The sequence below is a fragment of the Poromitra crassiceps genome, assembly GCF_964638095.1.
Source record: "Poromitra crassiceps genome assembly, chromosome: 5".
Lineage (NCBI taxonomy): Eukaryota > Metazoa > Chordata > Actinopteri > Beryciformes > Melamphaidae > Poromitra > Poromitra crassiceps.
The window spans coordinates 22,775,891-22,792,704 of NC_139642.1; positions in this window are offsets into that span (position 1 = coordinate 22,775,891).

The following is a 16,814-nucleotide window of genomic DNA, read 5'->3' on the forward strand; positions in this document are numbered from 1 at the left end:
AAGACTGGTCTTAACTAATACCGACGTAGGAGTTACGACCGGGCATAGTTAAGACCACTTGGTGCAACCAGCCCCTGGTCGTTAAGGGCGCCTGTTCGGAGGGAGGGGAACTGGTTGGAATAGCGTGAACCTCCCACGTGGCAGCTGTAGTTTTTTCATTTACTACTTACTTAATCCTCTTCCTGTTCGATAGCACAAGTCTTTACCAACGAATGCCAATGCTGCCTGTCTGCTGTATCCTTTGTCTATCTGGTATCTGTCTCATAAGCTTGTTATTTAGTTGTGTTTTGAAACCAATGCTTGGTTTTAGCCTAATTGCAGTAGCGGAAAGTGACAGATTTGACTGGGCAATTCTCTGCTATGGATTGTTTCATGCATATTCTTGGGCGTCTTCAATTGATTAAATGTGGGGATGTTTCTTCCAGTGAATTCTTACTCTTTGCTTGCAGTTAATAATGTTGTTCACAAAAATAGGCACGAATACAATCTCCTTGCTGTCCTGCTCAGGTTTTTTAAATACCATGCTGTCGACTTACAGTAGAAAAGAACGTTTTAGATTGTATGCCCAAATCACATTTGTTTCATACAGTTGCCATTTCTGAACTAGAAATGTACACTTCTCTGGAGAAATCCCGCTGAGCGAGTGCTCCCAGCTTCACCATCTTTCCATATTTAGTCTCAGTACAGATGGTGTTTTGTCTCTCTCGTGATCCAGTCTGTCTTCCCTTCAACCAGCGCAGTAGGGTATCGTGTGTGGCCCCGCCCACTACCCCCTTTACTTGTCCGTGCTTTTCAAAATGCCACAGAAAGTTTTGAGTATGCAGTAAGTATGGAGGCATTCTTTTTTTTTATCTTTTTGTTTTATATTTTGGTCTCCATTTCTCCAAACTGGGACCCCCCGCTGGCTGCATTCTACTGCATGTAGTAACACTGACTGTCGGCAAGTGCCTCATACAACCCCACATCAAAAAATCCGAACTATCCCTTTAAGATTAAACGGGACGGACGAACCCTGTCTTTATTTGTCACAAACACCATGCATGCACACACATAAAGCTATCTGTCAGTACACACACACACACACACAAATGCTTTGGAGGCTCCATGAAATGTGTGCTCCGCGTTTGACCCATCCTCCACGGGCTGCATGGCCATGCGGTGGGCAGCTGCAGTGAAGCGCCCGGGGACCAATTCTTCCAACCGTCTCTGGTCAGATGGGGATCTTATTGCATGGTTTTAGTGGGGGGTATGTCTCACATGATCAGACCCGCCATCTTATGTCATCAACGGCGGCGCGACGGAGGGTCTGAATCACAAGTCAGCATTTCCGGGTTTTTCGCACGAAAAGTGGAGGTAAGACTCTGATTGGCTGGGCTGTAATGGATGTCCAGCTGCCTGCGTGCATCGTGTACAATGTACTGCCCCACGAGTTGGGTCACGCAAATAAGGCGGTCCGTGGTTGGTCAATTCATATTTCTGTCACGCATTTTCGTTGTCTTAGGGGGCGGTGCTTAACCACTTTTGAATAGTTGTTTCCCCCCAATGTAGATGCCTGGTAATATTGGTATAATATGGAAATATTCAAATAAAATAGGCAATTTTTTATTGCATGCAAAAAAAATATGTTTTTTTTTGCCAAAAACTGCATGTAACATGCATAAAGTGGACATGTCTGTAAAGGGGAGACTCGTCAGTACCCATATACCCCATTCTCATTCTGATATCTTGAGGTGAGAGGTCAAGGACCCCTTTTTAAAATGGCCATGCCAGTTGTTCCCTTGCCAAAATTTTGCCCAACTTTGATTTTGAATGAGCCCGCTACAGCCCCTGAAAGACAGCAATGTCTTGCCACATGAACAGAGTTATAGTGGCCAGAGCCATAGAGAGGGAGCTCCAGACAACGGCTCATGGTGGCTTCTAAAGAAAAATTAACCCATCATCTAAAACTAATTCAAAGAGGCATTTTTGACTTTGAGGAACATCAAGGAGCAGAGCTACACCTAAAAATGACATAGGAGAAGAGCAAGAGTCAACTCAAGTGAAACAATGAATTAGAACAATGACGTTTCGGTACACAGACCTTCATCACAATCTAATGTCCCGTGGTAAATACACAGGTGGGTAAACTATATCCAAGGTGAGTATGGACCGGTTTACCCACCTTATTTCCCCTCATTGATTGATACAGTTGATGTGAAAATAGCTTGAGTAGTCTCTGCCTCATTTATTTCAAAGAGGTGGGTCAATTTCCCTTGGAGTCAACCAAAATCACTGGACATGCAAATGGGAGGATTATCCAAGTGGCCAACATCCGCTAAGATCGACTATCATGGAAGCTTTGCTTGGGTTGAAAATGACTAATCAATCCTGTATGGATCGTCAACGTTGTTCCAAGTAAGATGGATGGAGCTATAGCTCATGCTTTGAAGGCAGCGACAATTACCACAGTGGAGAGAAAGTCCACGACAAGAGCCAGCAGGCCTGAGCCTTGTGCCGGCAGAGCAGGTGGCTGACAAGCACTCATCGGCTCTGATTAATGTATTGGCAAAAGGAATGAATGGAGAGGCTTACCAGCCTCATGAATCCACCTGACGCATGCTTTTTTCCCCCCACCATATGTTATTGCTGGGTACATTTAAATAGAAAAGAAAGCTTCAGTTGGTGGCTCATTTGCAATTTTATACTTAAATCATTCTTTTGAAATTTGTTCACATTTACTTGTTGTCATGTTGCTGCTGTATTAGGAACTGCCAATGTTATCCATTTCATAGTAATAAATAACTTATTTTCATGTTTGCCTGCTGGACTGGAGAAAATATGGGACAAGGACAATTATGACTCCCAACCAGACATTCAAGACACACACCCCCCCCCCCCCCTCTAAAAGATTATCAGTTTATAATTAACTGATTGGCTCTGTGCTAGTCTTTGTTCTACTTGTAAGTGGTGTGTATAGTGTAAATAAAATGTGAGCTTTGATGTAACTCATGAAATTAAGGACAATAATGCGTATTTCACATCAATGCATTTTTGAGCGGATTACACGTTTCAAGGTTGTGAAACAACTCAGCACTTAAAGGGTCATTCCGTCAGTACAGTTACTGTAAGAACACACAGCTGCAGAACATGGCGGGCTTCTCCACACCCTCGTCTTTGTGAACGTCAGCGTTGTCAGCCAGCCTCCTGTCTCCGCCTCTGTCTTTGCCCACCAACAATCTGCTATTTTGAATTAAAACACACTAAAAGAACAAAATGAATAAAAGATAAAACAAAGGAAGCAAGTTAAAAATTATAATAATAATAAAATATTGTGTGTGTGTGTGTGTGTGTGTGTGTGTGTGTGTGTGTGTGTGTGTGTGTGTGTGTGTGTGTGTGTGTGTTTGCGTGCGCGCGCGCGTGCGTGCGTGTGTGTGTGTGTGTGTGTGTGTGTTTTCTGTGTCTGTGTGAGCTGCCTGTAGCAAGGAAACAAACGCGAAGCAAACGCGAGGCGCACTGTGGACAGTAAATACAAAACCTTTATCAACTGGACGGTTGTGACAGTTTTGCGCTACTGGGCGTTACCAAGCAACCAAAAACAACAACTCAGCTATTAACATGCAGGGAGGGCGCTTGCGACGTTCCGAAAAGTTGAGATCGATGACCGACCGCATCGACCTCGCATGCTTGTGCGCACGCATCTGCCACGCGCCCCACATCCATTGACATTTGGATTTAAGCGTGCAAAAGACGCAGCATGTGAATGGGCCCTTTACAGGAGACACAGCGAGAGAAGGAAAGAGACCAGGAGAGAAAGAGATCAAGGCAGTAAAGCTGCCTGCACACATGATAAGCGATCTTCTCTCCTCTCACTGCGAGGGAGAGAAAGGTCAGTGCTAAGTAGGTCAAAGTTTAAATAATTTGAACTTTGAGCACAGCGCGCCGTATACTAAATTCGAGCGGTGCGTGACTGTTTTACTGCGGATGTGTGTGTGTGTGTGTGTGTGTGGGGGGGGGGGGGGTTAAGGGAGGGAATAAGAAAAACAACAACAAAGAATGATTGATACGATAGAGAAGTGGGGAGGAGGGGGGGGGGTTACAGGATGAAAGACACTACATCAAAGACAATAATTCTATAGCAGAGATTGCTGAGAGGCGTTGGGAGGCTTCAGAGTACTTAAAGTCCACTGTGCTCACATATTCCCTGCCCAAAGAGTTTCATATCAAGAATCCGAGTCGAGTCGACTCTTACAGCCCCTTATCGCATTGCTTCATATCTGAAGCAGTATCTAATGTCTCCGCCAGTAGTACTATTTTTCTGTACATTTCGTATTTAAATGCAGAGATCTGTTGGAGCTGTGCTGGGCAACATTTTTTCTTATCTCTGCCCTCTCCATCCATACTAAAGCATTAGCTGGAGGAAAAGTAGATAGAAAGAGAATCAAGGGGGAAAAAATGGATAAAGAACCAAACGATAGAGAAATAAAGGCAGCGTTAAGTCAGTTACATCACATTCTTACACATTATTTCATTTAGGAACTGTTCTTTCAGTGGGCTGCTTTGACTTTGTTTGCATCATTTCGTGTCCCAATAAACCAATTCAAATGCTTTCAGGAGATGATCATTATTGTTTAACTTCAATTGAGCTCTGTTCATAATTGATATTTTAGGTTTCCCCAGACAAACACTTTTGTGTAATTTGCATATTAATGTGTTTGTCAGGAGGGCAGTAGGGAGCGCCACAGCAACACGTTTCCTTGACTCCTCTTCCTAAAGCCATGGAATGCCCAGGTGGGTTATCTCGTCGAATGCCCAGGTGGGTTATCTCGTCGGAAGGGCCTTTCTGTGTGGAGTTTGCATGTTCTTCCCGTGCTCCCCAGGGGGTTCCTCCGTACATAACCCCCCCCACTCAAAACATGCAGAAGATCGTCATCATCATCCGACCAGTGACGACAACATCCGAAGTTGGTCCCCGGGCGCTGGAAAGAAAAAGCGACCACTGCTCCTGGCCTGCCCCCCGGAGGAAAGGACAAGCCTGGATGGGTCAAATGCAGAGGACAAATTTCACCGGCCACCGTCAGCATGAGTGTGTGTTTGTGGCCGCATGCATGTGTTGGGTGTGTTCGTGTGACAATAAAAGACGGGCTTGTCCGTCTACTAACTGTTTAACTGTTTAAACTGTTTAACTGTTTAACTGTTTAACTGTTTAAACTGTTTGAATGAAGAGAGGGATGGACTGGGAGGTGACAGTATGAAGAGAGGGATGGACTGGGAGGTGACAGGATGAAGAGAGAGATGGACTGGGAGGTGACAGTATGGAGAGAGAGATGGACTGGGAGGTGACAGTATGAAGAGAGAGATGGACTGGGAGGTGACAGTATGGAGAGAGAGATGGACTGAGAGGTGACAGTATGAAGAGAGAGATGGATGGGAGGTGACAGTATGGAGAGAGAGATGGACTGAGAGGTGACAGTATGGAGAGAGAGATGGACTGGGAGGTGACAGTATGAAGAGAGGGATGGACTGGGAGGTGACAGTATGGAGAGAGAGATGGACTGGGAGGTGACAGTATGGAGAGAGAGATGGACTGGGAGGTGACAGTATGGAGAGAGAGATGGACTGGGAGGTGACAGTATGAAGAGAGAGATGGACTGGGAGGTGACAGTATGGAGAGAGAGATGGACTGGGAGGTGACAGTATGGAGAGAGAGATGGACTGGGAGGTGACAGTATGAAGAGAGAGATGGACTGGGAGGTGACAGTATGGAGAGAGAGATGGACTGGGAGGTGACAGTATGGAGAGAGAGATGGACTGGGAGGTGACAGTATGGAGAGAGAGATGGACTGGGAGGTGACAGTATGAAGAGAGAGATGGACTGGGAGGTGACAGTATGGAGAGAGAGATGGACTGGGAGGTGACAGTATGAAGAGAGGGATGGACTGGGAGGTGACAGTATGAAGAGAGAGATGGACTGGGAGGTGACAGTATGAAGAGAGAGATGGACTGGGAGGTGACAGTATGAAGAGAGGGATGGACTGGGAGGTGACAGTATGAAGAGAGAGATGGACTGGGAGGTGACAGTATGAAGAGAGGGATGGACTGGGAGGTGACAGTATGAAGAGAGGGATGGACTGGGAGGTGACAGTATGAAGAGAGAGATGGACTGGGAGGTGACAGTATGAAGAGAGGGATGGACTGGGAGGTGACAGTATGAAGAGAGAGATGGACTGGGAGGTGACAGTATGAAGAGAGAGATGGACTGGGAGGTGACAGTATGGAGAGAGAGATGGACTGGGAGGTGACAGTATGAAGAGAGGGATGGACTGGGAGGTGACAGTATGGAGAGAGAGATGGACTGGGAGGTGACAGTATGGAGAGAGAGATGGACTGGGAGGTGACAGTATGGAGAGAGGGATGGACTGGGAGGTGACAGTATGAAGAGAGAGATGGACTGGGAGGTGACAGTATGAAGAGAGAGATGGACTGGGAGGTGACAGTATGGAGAGAGGGATGGACTGGGAGGTGACAGTATGAAGAGAGAGATGGACTGGGAGGTGACAGTATGAAGAGAGAGGGATGGACTGGGAGGTGACAGTATGAAGAGAGAGATGGACTGGGAGGTGACAGTATGGAGAGAGAGATGGACTGGGAGGTGACAGTATGAAATTACAGATCTTCTTAGATTTTACATTGCTTATTGAAATGATATGAAAATAATGTATGAACAGTTAGAATGACTGCTATTGCCGTTCTAGTACTGTTAGTTATAGAATTTCCGGTAGTTCGAGTGCTAAGGAATCATGTAAGAACAGCTGTACCAGGGCACACCAGGAGACTCCCAGTTAGTGTTCATCCCTGTGTCCTCAATCATTGAGCTGATGTGAAGAGTCACAGCTGACATCTGTCCGGTAACAGTTAGTCAGGTAACACGCACTCTCTCCATGAGGACAGGTGCTGCTGTGTCAGCTGGACAGGGTGTCCTGTCCTGTCCTGGGAAGACACTATCTCAGCAAATATCTCAAGGAACACCTCTTCCACTGCTGGTGTACAGTAGTTCTTAATGGGAATGAGCAGGTGCCCCAAAGAAGATATTGACCTATAGCTGGCAATCATGCACATGACAATGATGCATCTTCTCGTCATTTTTGGACGAGCGGTGGCTCTGCTTCAACCGTGCGAGAGCCTGAGGACGGCTGGTTTCCTGTCAGAAATGCATCCGAGCGTCCGACGGCCCGTCAGGAGCAGCTAAGCGGTCCTCGCTCCCCCCCCTGTGACACTGCACGGCAAACGACGCCCGACCAAGCTCAAATCCGGCTCGACTATAATGAGCCGTGCGGCTCACAAATGGGGTCAGAAACGGACTCAATTCGTGCCCGGCTTCAGGAAAGAAAAGGAAAGTAAGAACTAAGACGCAGGATGAGGGAGGAGGAAATAGAACACCTGTTTTCCCCATCTCCATCTCCCTCTTCTTCTCCTCTACTCCTTTAATTTCCTCTCTCACTTATTATATTGCTTGCAGTTCCTCTACACTCCCCCACACACACACTCCCCCGACCCCCCATGGTCTCTCTCTCTCTCTCTCTCTCTCTCTCTCTCTCTCTCTCTCCACCCCCTCCATCCATCCCTCTCTTCTTACTTTCTCCCTGTCTTTGCCTTGTTCTTTCTCTCTGAGCTCGTTTGTTTGATAGACGATCTAATTACCAGGAAGTGTATCGCGATCCCACCTGAGAGGCTCTGTGTGTGTGTGTGTGTGTGTGTGTGTGTGTGTGTGTGTGTGTGTGTGTGTGTGTGTGTGTGCGTGCGTGTGCGTGTGTGTGTGTGTGTGTGTGTCTGTGTGTGTGTGATTAAGATGTTTATCACATCGCTGTTCTAAATCTTTCACACACAAACATTGATAGACACACATACGCGCGCACACGCACACGCACACACACACACGCACACACACATAAGAGTAAAGCACTACTGCTCTGATGGTAAGAGAAGCAAATTTGTGATCTGGAGATTGCTTGGCTGTGAAACAAGATAATAAAAAAGTAGCATCTTCCTTTTATGGACGGTTTTCACCAGAGCGCAACCCCACAGCACTTCCTTTTTCTTTGCCCCTTTCGGAACTGCTAACATAGCTTACGCTACTACGCAGTCCCTTATTAGTACACCGCCGATGTAGCCTAAACAGGTCGCTCCGTCTGCAAAATTGTTCTAACTACTCGATAAAGTTTCGCAAATGAAATTTCAAATGTACTTACGGGTACTTAAGGGTTGTGTGAACCTCCGCGGATGATGTAGAAACACTAGCGCCACTAATAAACATGTTTAATCCCTCACTGAACCCCAGGTCTAATTTCTTCAAAATGAATCAGCTAGAAACACTCGTCTTCTTCTGCGCTGCTGTCATGGGTGGTGCGCAAAGCAACCATAGCGCTCGCTATCACTTCCGGCCCCTGGCGGCCGGAAGTGGCACTTTTGTAGTCTTTTGTAGTTTTTTGTAAGGTATCGGACTAGTGCCATGGCACCGGAAAATAGGGGAAGCTATTAACAGAATTACTGTAATAATCACATGGCTGGCTGTATGTTACTTTTTTTTTATAGCTAAATTATCGCTGGAAGATAAACAATGGAAAATAGGGGAAGCTATTAACAAAATTACTGTAATAATCACATGGCTGGCTGTATGTTCCTTTTTTTTTAATAGCTGAATTGGAGACATGTACTACCGGCCCCACAATATTTTTAAAATACATTAATAGAAACACATGACATTAAAAACATTGGCAAAGTCATGACAGATTGTAGAGTTTAGTTACTTTACAACAATATTATTCAAGTAGTACTTCAAAGTAATCATCAGTAGGGAAATAGTAGTAAAAATCAGGCTTATTACCTTGTCCATTAAATTTCCGAAAAGACCAAAGCAGGCACTTTTCCCATATCCAGTTGGCAGGACAGCAAATACATTTTTGCGGTATACCAATGCTTTTAAAATTGCCTTTTGTTCCACTTTTAATGGAAAAGGTGACACCTCTTCAATTAACCTGTCGACATCCATTCTCACGTGGTGAGGGCTTCTGACTTCATGTGTAATGTGATTGATATAGCGGTTCCGACCGCCAGGGGCCGGAAGTGATAGCGACCGCTATGTTTTTTTTTTTTTTTTTTTTTTTTAACCATTGACTTTTAATTTACAACTGTAAGGCAATCATCACAAGTGTATACAACTTCGACAAGCATGAACAGACACAAGGCAGCACATTCACACATAATACAGGACAGACAGGGGGAAAACACGAAAAAAAACAAAAAATAAAAACAATTTAAAATAAATAAAACATAAGATGGCTAGAGACTTGTTAAAGATAAATAGAGGTCTTTGGTAAAATTCGATTTAATAAATTTCAGGGACTTCATGTAGAGTTGGGTTTCATTAAAGTAGCAGGTAAAGATGGGTGGAGTTTTGATATATTTGCCCTTATGAATAAAGAATTTAGCTAAGATTAGTAACACATTGATCATTAGGTCCAATTTTTTGTCTTCTAATATTACACCAAAAACAATACTATTATAATCAAGAACAGGCATTACTGTGTTTTTTCCATGTAACCAATCGATGAATTATTTCCAGAACAGTTGGGTGTGAGAACATGAAACAAAAAGATGCTCAGTTGTTTCAATATCACCTTTACAGAATATACACTCATTGCTCTCAAATCCAAATCTTAATCTTCAAAATTCACTGGAAGGGTAGAAGTCATTCATTATTTTGTAGTGAATTTCTTTTGTTTTGGGTGGAACTGGATATTTGAAGAATTTTGTTCTCAATCTACATACTGCTGGTTTGTCAAAAATATTCAAAATATTATTTCTACAAGAACGGGCAGTGTATAAATCATTTGTTAGAATAGACCTTGTGAATTGGTTTGAGCACCTTTTATCAAGAAAATGTATTCCATTGATAAAAAGAGTGCTGAGATGAGAACACAACAGAATCTAGCTGTGGCCGGACTGGATAATGATTTAAGCGATGTTCTGTTGAATCCTTTCGTTTTTATTTTAATTTGTTCTTTGCAATTGCTGCATGTATGCTCCGACATCGCGAACACGAAGCCTGCCTGCGCTTCCAAAACTCTTCTGCGCGCATCTTACAAAAAACTACAAAAGACTACAAAAGTGCCACTTCCGGCCGCCAGGGGCCGGAAGTGATAGCGAGCGCTATGGTTGCTTTGTGCACCACCCATGACAGCAGCGCAGAAGAAGATGAGTGTTTCTAGCTGATTCATTTTGAAGAAATTAGACCTGGGGTTCAGTGAGGGATTAAACATGTTTATTAGTGGCGCTAGTGTTTCTACATCATCCGCGGAGGTTCACACAACCCTTAAGTACCCGTAAGTACATTTGAAATTTCATTTGCGAAACTTTATCGAGTAGTTAGAACAATTTTGCAGACGGAGCGACCTGTTTAGGCTACATCGGCGGTGTACTAATAAGGGACTGCGTAGTAGCGTAAGCTATGTTAGCAGTTCCGAAAGGGGCAACCTTTTTCTCAGCATTCGGCAAACTGCAGAAATATTCACTCGACATCGTTACTTTTGTTTTCGACGCTCAGCTGTATAGACGGTTTTCACAGAATGGTCAGTCCTGCACTTGAATGTTTTTTTTTCTTTTATGTCCATAGCAAACACTGCAACAGGAAGTGAGCGGGGGTTCAATTTAGAATGTTTTTGTTGTCAAGTTAAAACCGTCTATAACCAACTCCACACAAACAAGCAAACCAACAAACAAACAAACAAGCAAACAAACACACACAAGTATTGATTGTTAAAGGGTCAATTTATATCTTTGTGTCAGTCCAACAAGATCATTTTGCAACAGTTCAAATAAAAACAATGAAGCATGCTAATTATCATCGCTTTTAAAACAACATAATGATCAAAAGATGAATTGCACAACAGCCAAAGTGGGCTTCTTGCCCTACATAAATTAATTTCAATCATGAGAGGCCAGTCAGTAAGATTTAGCAAGCGGCTTTATTTAGCAAATAGCAAGCATGGCAACTACTTTTTTTTTAGATTCCCTTGCCAGGTGGCGCTCCTCTTGAGGTGAAAGGAGGGCATCTGAATAGGCTAGGATAGAGAACCCCCCCTCCCCCCCTCCGTGGGGAATTCTTTGGGAGTCGAGACTCGTTGGTGGTGGACTGGGGAGGTGGGTGGGGCAAAACGACAGCTTCAGAGGAGATGTTGAACAGCTGTGATGCCAGCTGCTGCTATGATCCGCCAGAGAGGGAGGTGAGGTAGAACCCTCGCTATATGTACTAGGATGAACTGACGTCATTACTGATGTCATATACTTAAACTTGACTGACGTCACTGGCTGATCAGGTTATGCAAATATGGCGGCCTTCTGATTGAAATTTGGTATGAAACCTCACTACAATCAGATGGATTGTAATTATTTATCTATATCGCTACTGGAAGGCGAATTGCTCTTATGGGTTCAATTAGAGATAAAACGCCAATGCATCACACAACGTCAAGTCCATGCTAGTTGACTGCTGACATTCGCATATGTTATGGAAAGGTGAACCACATACAGTATCAATTTTGACATTGACCTTCTTTGGTTATTTGGTCTCCACTCTCCAGCTCCATCTTTCAATGATAGCGAAGGATAATGTTGGTGTATATTCGAAAAGTTTGTCCAAAGTTACCATATTGCTCCCATCTTCTTCGCTGTCTTCCACACAGTGTTTTCCACCATGAGTTAGCCCCACAGCCGCCTCAACATGTCATTCATTTGCGCCTTCATCTTAAATCCAAACACACAATCTATTTAATCCAAACACAACCTTTGAAGAAATATTGACACAGTCTTCGCTGCAAGAAGCTGGTTCGTTGGACATGCCTCTCGGTCCTCCTCTGTTGGATGTTGTCATGTAGATGTTGTATCGCTCTGGCACAGGTGACCTGCCAGGCCGTTCTATCAAGTGCCAGAGGGTTCTAGGTGGTTGGGGGTTTATGTTGCAGTGCTTCAGGAGGTCTTTGCTGTAGTTCCTCGTAACCCCTGAGTTGGCCATAGAGAACTTGGCGGTGCAGACAGTGGTCAGGCATGCGGATATAGCATGCCCTATGCAGCGGAGATGGCGTTTGGCTAGTGCTGCTTCCATGCAGATGGTGTTGGTGGTCATGGAGAGAAGTTCTGTGTGGCTCCAAGGACAGGCTGAGGATTTTCCGCACGCAGCGTGTGTGGAAAGCCTCCAGGTTGGTGATGTGCCATCTCTGTATGGGGGTCCATGCTTCTGCCCCATAGAACAGAGTGGAGATGCGTACTGCATTGTACCTGGTAACCTTGGTGCTAATCTTTTTCTCTTTGAAAACCCTGTGTGTACGGAGGTGACCAAATGCTGTGGAGGCTTTGTTGATGCGGTGGTTTATTTCACTGTCAGGGGAGCAGTGTGGGGAAAGTCCACCACTTTCTGAGGGACACCATTGATTTGGAACCTGACTTCAGTTTTTTTTGGTATATTGATTTGGAGACTGAAGGACTGGTATACGGCAGAGATTGTGTTAAGGGCATCCTGCATGGACTGTGGGTTTTGTGCAAGGACAGCGCAGTCATCCTCGTATTGTAGTTCACGTATTTGGCTCGACTTTGTCTTGCTGTGAGCGTGGAGTGAGCACGTTTTCACATTAGCGCCTGACTCACTGTCCTTGTGTCTGTGTCTGGGATTGTGGGCCTGTTTCTCATGGTCTCCACATCGTGGTTATTAGCATCTTTGATTGATTCATATACAGTACATGGATGATGATGATGAGTGTGACATCTCACAGCCAGCCAGCCATGTTGAAAAAGAAAAGCTCTCTGAAAGACACGTCTCTCACTGACAATAATTCATATCAAAATAATAGGGGAATTATTTTGTTCCAACCCATTCTCACTCCCAAGTTGTCAAATACTGATGTTGGGTCAGGAAAACCCTTGTCGCCACTTTCTGAAGAGAAAGGTATAGCCTCCCCTGGTCAGACAGCAACGACGCGGGCAGGGGAGGACTGTGTGGAGGAAGAAGAGAGAAGAGAAGAGAAGGGGTTAGGGTCTGGATATGGTGGGGAGCCTCCAGTGGAAGGCCCCGGAGGCATCGAGGGGCTCCAGGCGAAGGCTTGGGAAGGGGCGGTATAGACCCTTCTCAAACCCTCCCCCTTTGGTTCCCCAACCAAGTGGCTACCAGTGCCTAAACCCAACCCCCCCTCACCCCCCTCCGCAGCTCGTCTCCCGGGCAACCAAGTCCTCCTCCTCCTCCTCCTCCACACAGTCCTCCTCCGCTCGCATCGTTGCTTTCTGACCAGAGGGGGCTGCTTTTCACGGGTTGCTGACCGATCGGCAGTTGATGAGTTAGAATGTGTTGTTCGATCCCCCAAAATGTAAGATAGCCACCGAGCCATGATTGGCCTGATCATAATGACGTGTCATTGCATAGTCACGTTTTTTTTCTTTAGCGGACTTATGTTGGGGCGATTCTGGCTTTGAGGGTGCACCTGGTTTGCCCCACAGGCCACACAGTGTATAGTGCCACAGGAATGCAGGTTGAAATCAGCTCCTGATCGCCTCCCCTCTCTTCCATCTTCCTATCACATTCTATTATGTGTATAAAGCAGGATAATCCTGGGAAGAGTGGTTGAGGAAAACGGGAAGATCCTATAACGCTGCTCATGCGAGGCATTGATAAACATCAGCAGCTCTGTACTGTAGCTAGGGTAATGCTAAAGTGTTCCCAGGTTGCGCTGTGATGGACGACCTGCTGTCCTCGCCTAATGAAAACACAGACATTCAGGCTGTAATCACATCTGGATACAAGTGGAAATCCATAACATTTTGCTCTCGCCAACAAGAACAATCAATGTCCAGCGCACGCACCCCTCCGGCCGGGCCGGGGCGTTATGAAGCAAGTCTGCTCAAATGATAACAGAGGCTGCATGAAGAGAGGAGAGATAATGATGGAACAAAATAGGATACAATCAGAAAGGAGAGATTAACAGAAGAAGAAAGAACATAGAATACAAGAGAGGGAGGTAATGCAGATACTATGCTATAGAGTAAACTCATAAGAGACTTCAGGGAGAAAACAGGAGGGCGTGATGGATGAAATAGGAGACCGAAGGATACAAACTACAAGGAGGAGAGGATTTACATAAAAGCAGATGGCGCACACGAAGAATGGAAAAGGATGGTAGAGTGCAAATAAATGTGTATGATAGAGTAGAGACTGTAGTGTAGACTGATAGAGTAGACACTGTAGTGTAGACTGATAGAGTAGAGACTGTAGTCAGAGATGGGCAGTATTTAAAATACGTATTTCAAATACATTTGTGTATTTTGTCATTTGTATTTGACTGGACCGAGAAAAATAAGATGTAATTTGTATCAAGATACTTTCAGACCTTGTATTTTGTGTATTTTAAATACATAAAATACTTTTTTCTTTAATTTGATGTCATTTTATTCTCAAATTGACACATTCTTACCATTGACACAGGTTTAAACTGTGGAGAAAGAAAATGTGACATGTCACTTCTACTCTACCTCTGATTGGCTTAGCCTACCCTCAGAACAAACTCAACCACAAATCAGAGGCAGAGTAGGGTGGGTCTTGAGTCAGACTTCACATCACTTCTTCGTCTAGTATGAAGCCTTGTGTTGGTGGAAATTCCCCCAGAGATAAATTACTAATATAAATTGATGATTAGATATTGCATGCACTGGCCTATCTGCAAATAAAATGGTTTACTGCATATTCAAACCAGTGTATATTGTACCAGTGTAGACTGATCGAGTAGAGACTGTAGTGTAGACTGGTAGAGTAGAGACTGTAGTGTAGACTGGTAGAGAAACAGGGAGGGCTCATGGAAAAGAGGGAGTGCAGAGCAAAATAATAGCTTTGATTTGTATCAGTCAGGTCTGATGGAGCCATTTTCTTTTCTTTTTTTCCACAGGAGATTTTCATGGTAGTAGGCCTACTGTTTTGTTGGATCTTAGGAAGCGATAGTAAGATTGTTGTCTGAGTCACGCCCACAACATAGCAATTTCAGTCTATGTGCCTTGGCCGAGGCACAAGGACTCTCCAGAGGGCATCCAGGAAGTGAAACGCATCATAAATCCACTCTAGATGACAGTAGCTCCTCTAAAGAAGAGGAGCCAGGTGTCCCGACTCTAAATTGAGCAATGCCGCCTGCCAAGGAGATGGAAATTAGTCACATAGTTGGATAAAGACTTCACAGATATATCACTGTCTGCCAAATTTACCTCCAAATGTTGCGAGTGCAGCACTAGCATCATAATAGAATTATTCCGGGCGATGTGTGTGTGGGTGCAAGGAAAATCTATTTCCTACGTGTAGGTTGGACTAATCCAACAATGATCCACTGGAGGGATGTTGTGAATAACACCACAACAGTGATTTTTGTCATCAGCACAAGCTATAGGCAAGCATAACATTAACACTTTATAATGCAGCTTACACTAAACCACCTAAGTCCTGTCTGTGTCCGTACCGTATGTGCGCACGCGTGTGTCTTTGTGTTGCGCCTGTACATGCTCGCGTGGGTGTCTTTGTGTGTAGCGCGCAGTGTGTGCGTGCGCGCTCACACACACACACACACACACACACACACACACACACACACACACACACACACACACACACACACACACACACACACACACACACACACACACACACACACAGATTATACCTGACATACAAAGTAGAGTAGACAAAATAACAGACACTAATATCCAGTATAAGGAGTAGGACCACCCCTTGGCTTGAGGACAGGGTTAGTCCTCCTTGGAATGGACCATTCTTCAAGGAGGAAAGCCTCCAGTCCATTGAGGGATGAAGGAGGTGGAAGCTGCTTTAAATGTTGTGATATGGTGATTGAGGAGACTGTGGAAGGGATTTGATTTTGTCCTGGTGTTCATCAAATCCCTCTCAGTGTAGCAGTGCATTATAAGGGGGCATTATCATCTAGGAATATGGGAACACCATGATTGAACAGTGTTTATATGGGTAAACCTGCTCCTGTATGCCTCATACTGCTTGGAGGTCATCAGACCTAATGGCCGCCTCGAGATGGCTGCCCATTCAGATCCATTACAGATCCAACTCTCTGTTTAACAGATGGCAACAGGCATGGTGGGTCGAAGGCTATACCATTGGCTTTGTCCAAATATAAACCTGTCCAGATGTAGGAAAAAGACCATATAAAATAAAAAAAATATGATTTTTTTCTATAGGTTGAGGCTCGTCATAGACGCTGGGTTAGCTGGCTCAGCCTGGCTGGGGGCGTGGTCAGGGTGGGGTAAATCCCCCGTTCTATCCATTCAGCAAAGTTAGAATTTAGCTGCTAGCCCAGCCCAGGCAGACACAATCAGGGATTTAACCACCGCAGTAAACGCACATCTGAACAGACGTCTTGTGTTCTGCTCGGTTCTGCTTTAGAACCCCCAAACCTGTAGTTTAGGGTGGCAGCATTTGGCGGCAGCATTTGGTGAGTCAGCCCATTGAGATATATGGGCGGTTTTACCCCACTCGCGCGCCAGCCGTATTACATTTTGTGGGCGTTCCCCACACATGCCGACTGTCTCTATTGCCCAGGGGCCGGTTGCACCAACTGGTCTTAACTATGCCTGGTCGTCTTTAGAGTGGACTTACGCCTGTTGCACCAACAGGGGGCTTACGTCTGGTCTTAACTACGCCGGTCGTAGCGATGCGCGTCCATGTGAAAGCATGGAAATGCCCACTGAATGCGGCACGCGACCTGTTTAGAAGAGTGTGCTGACTTCAAATG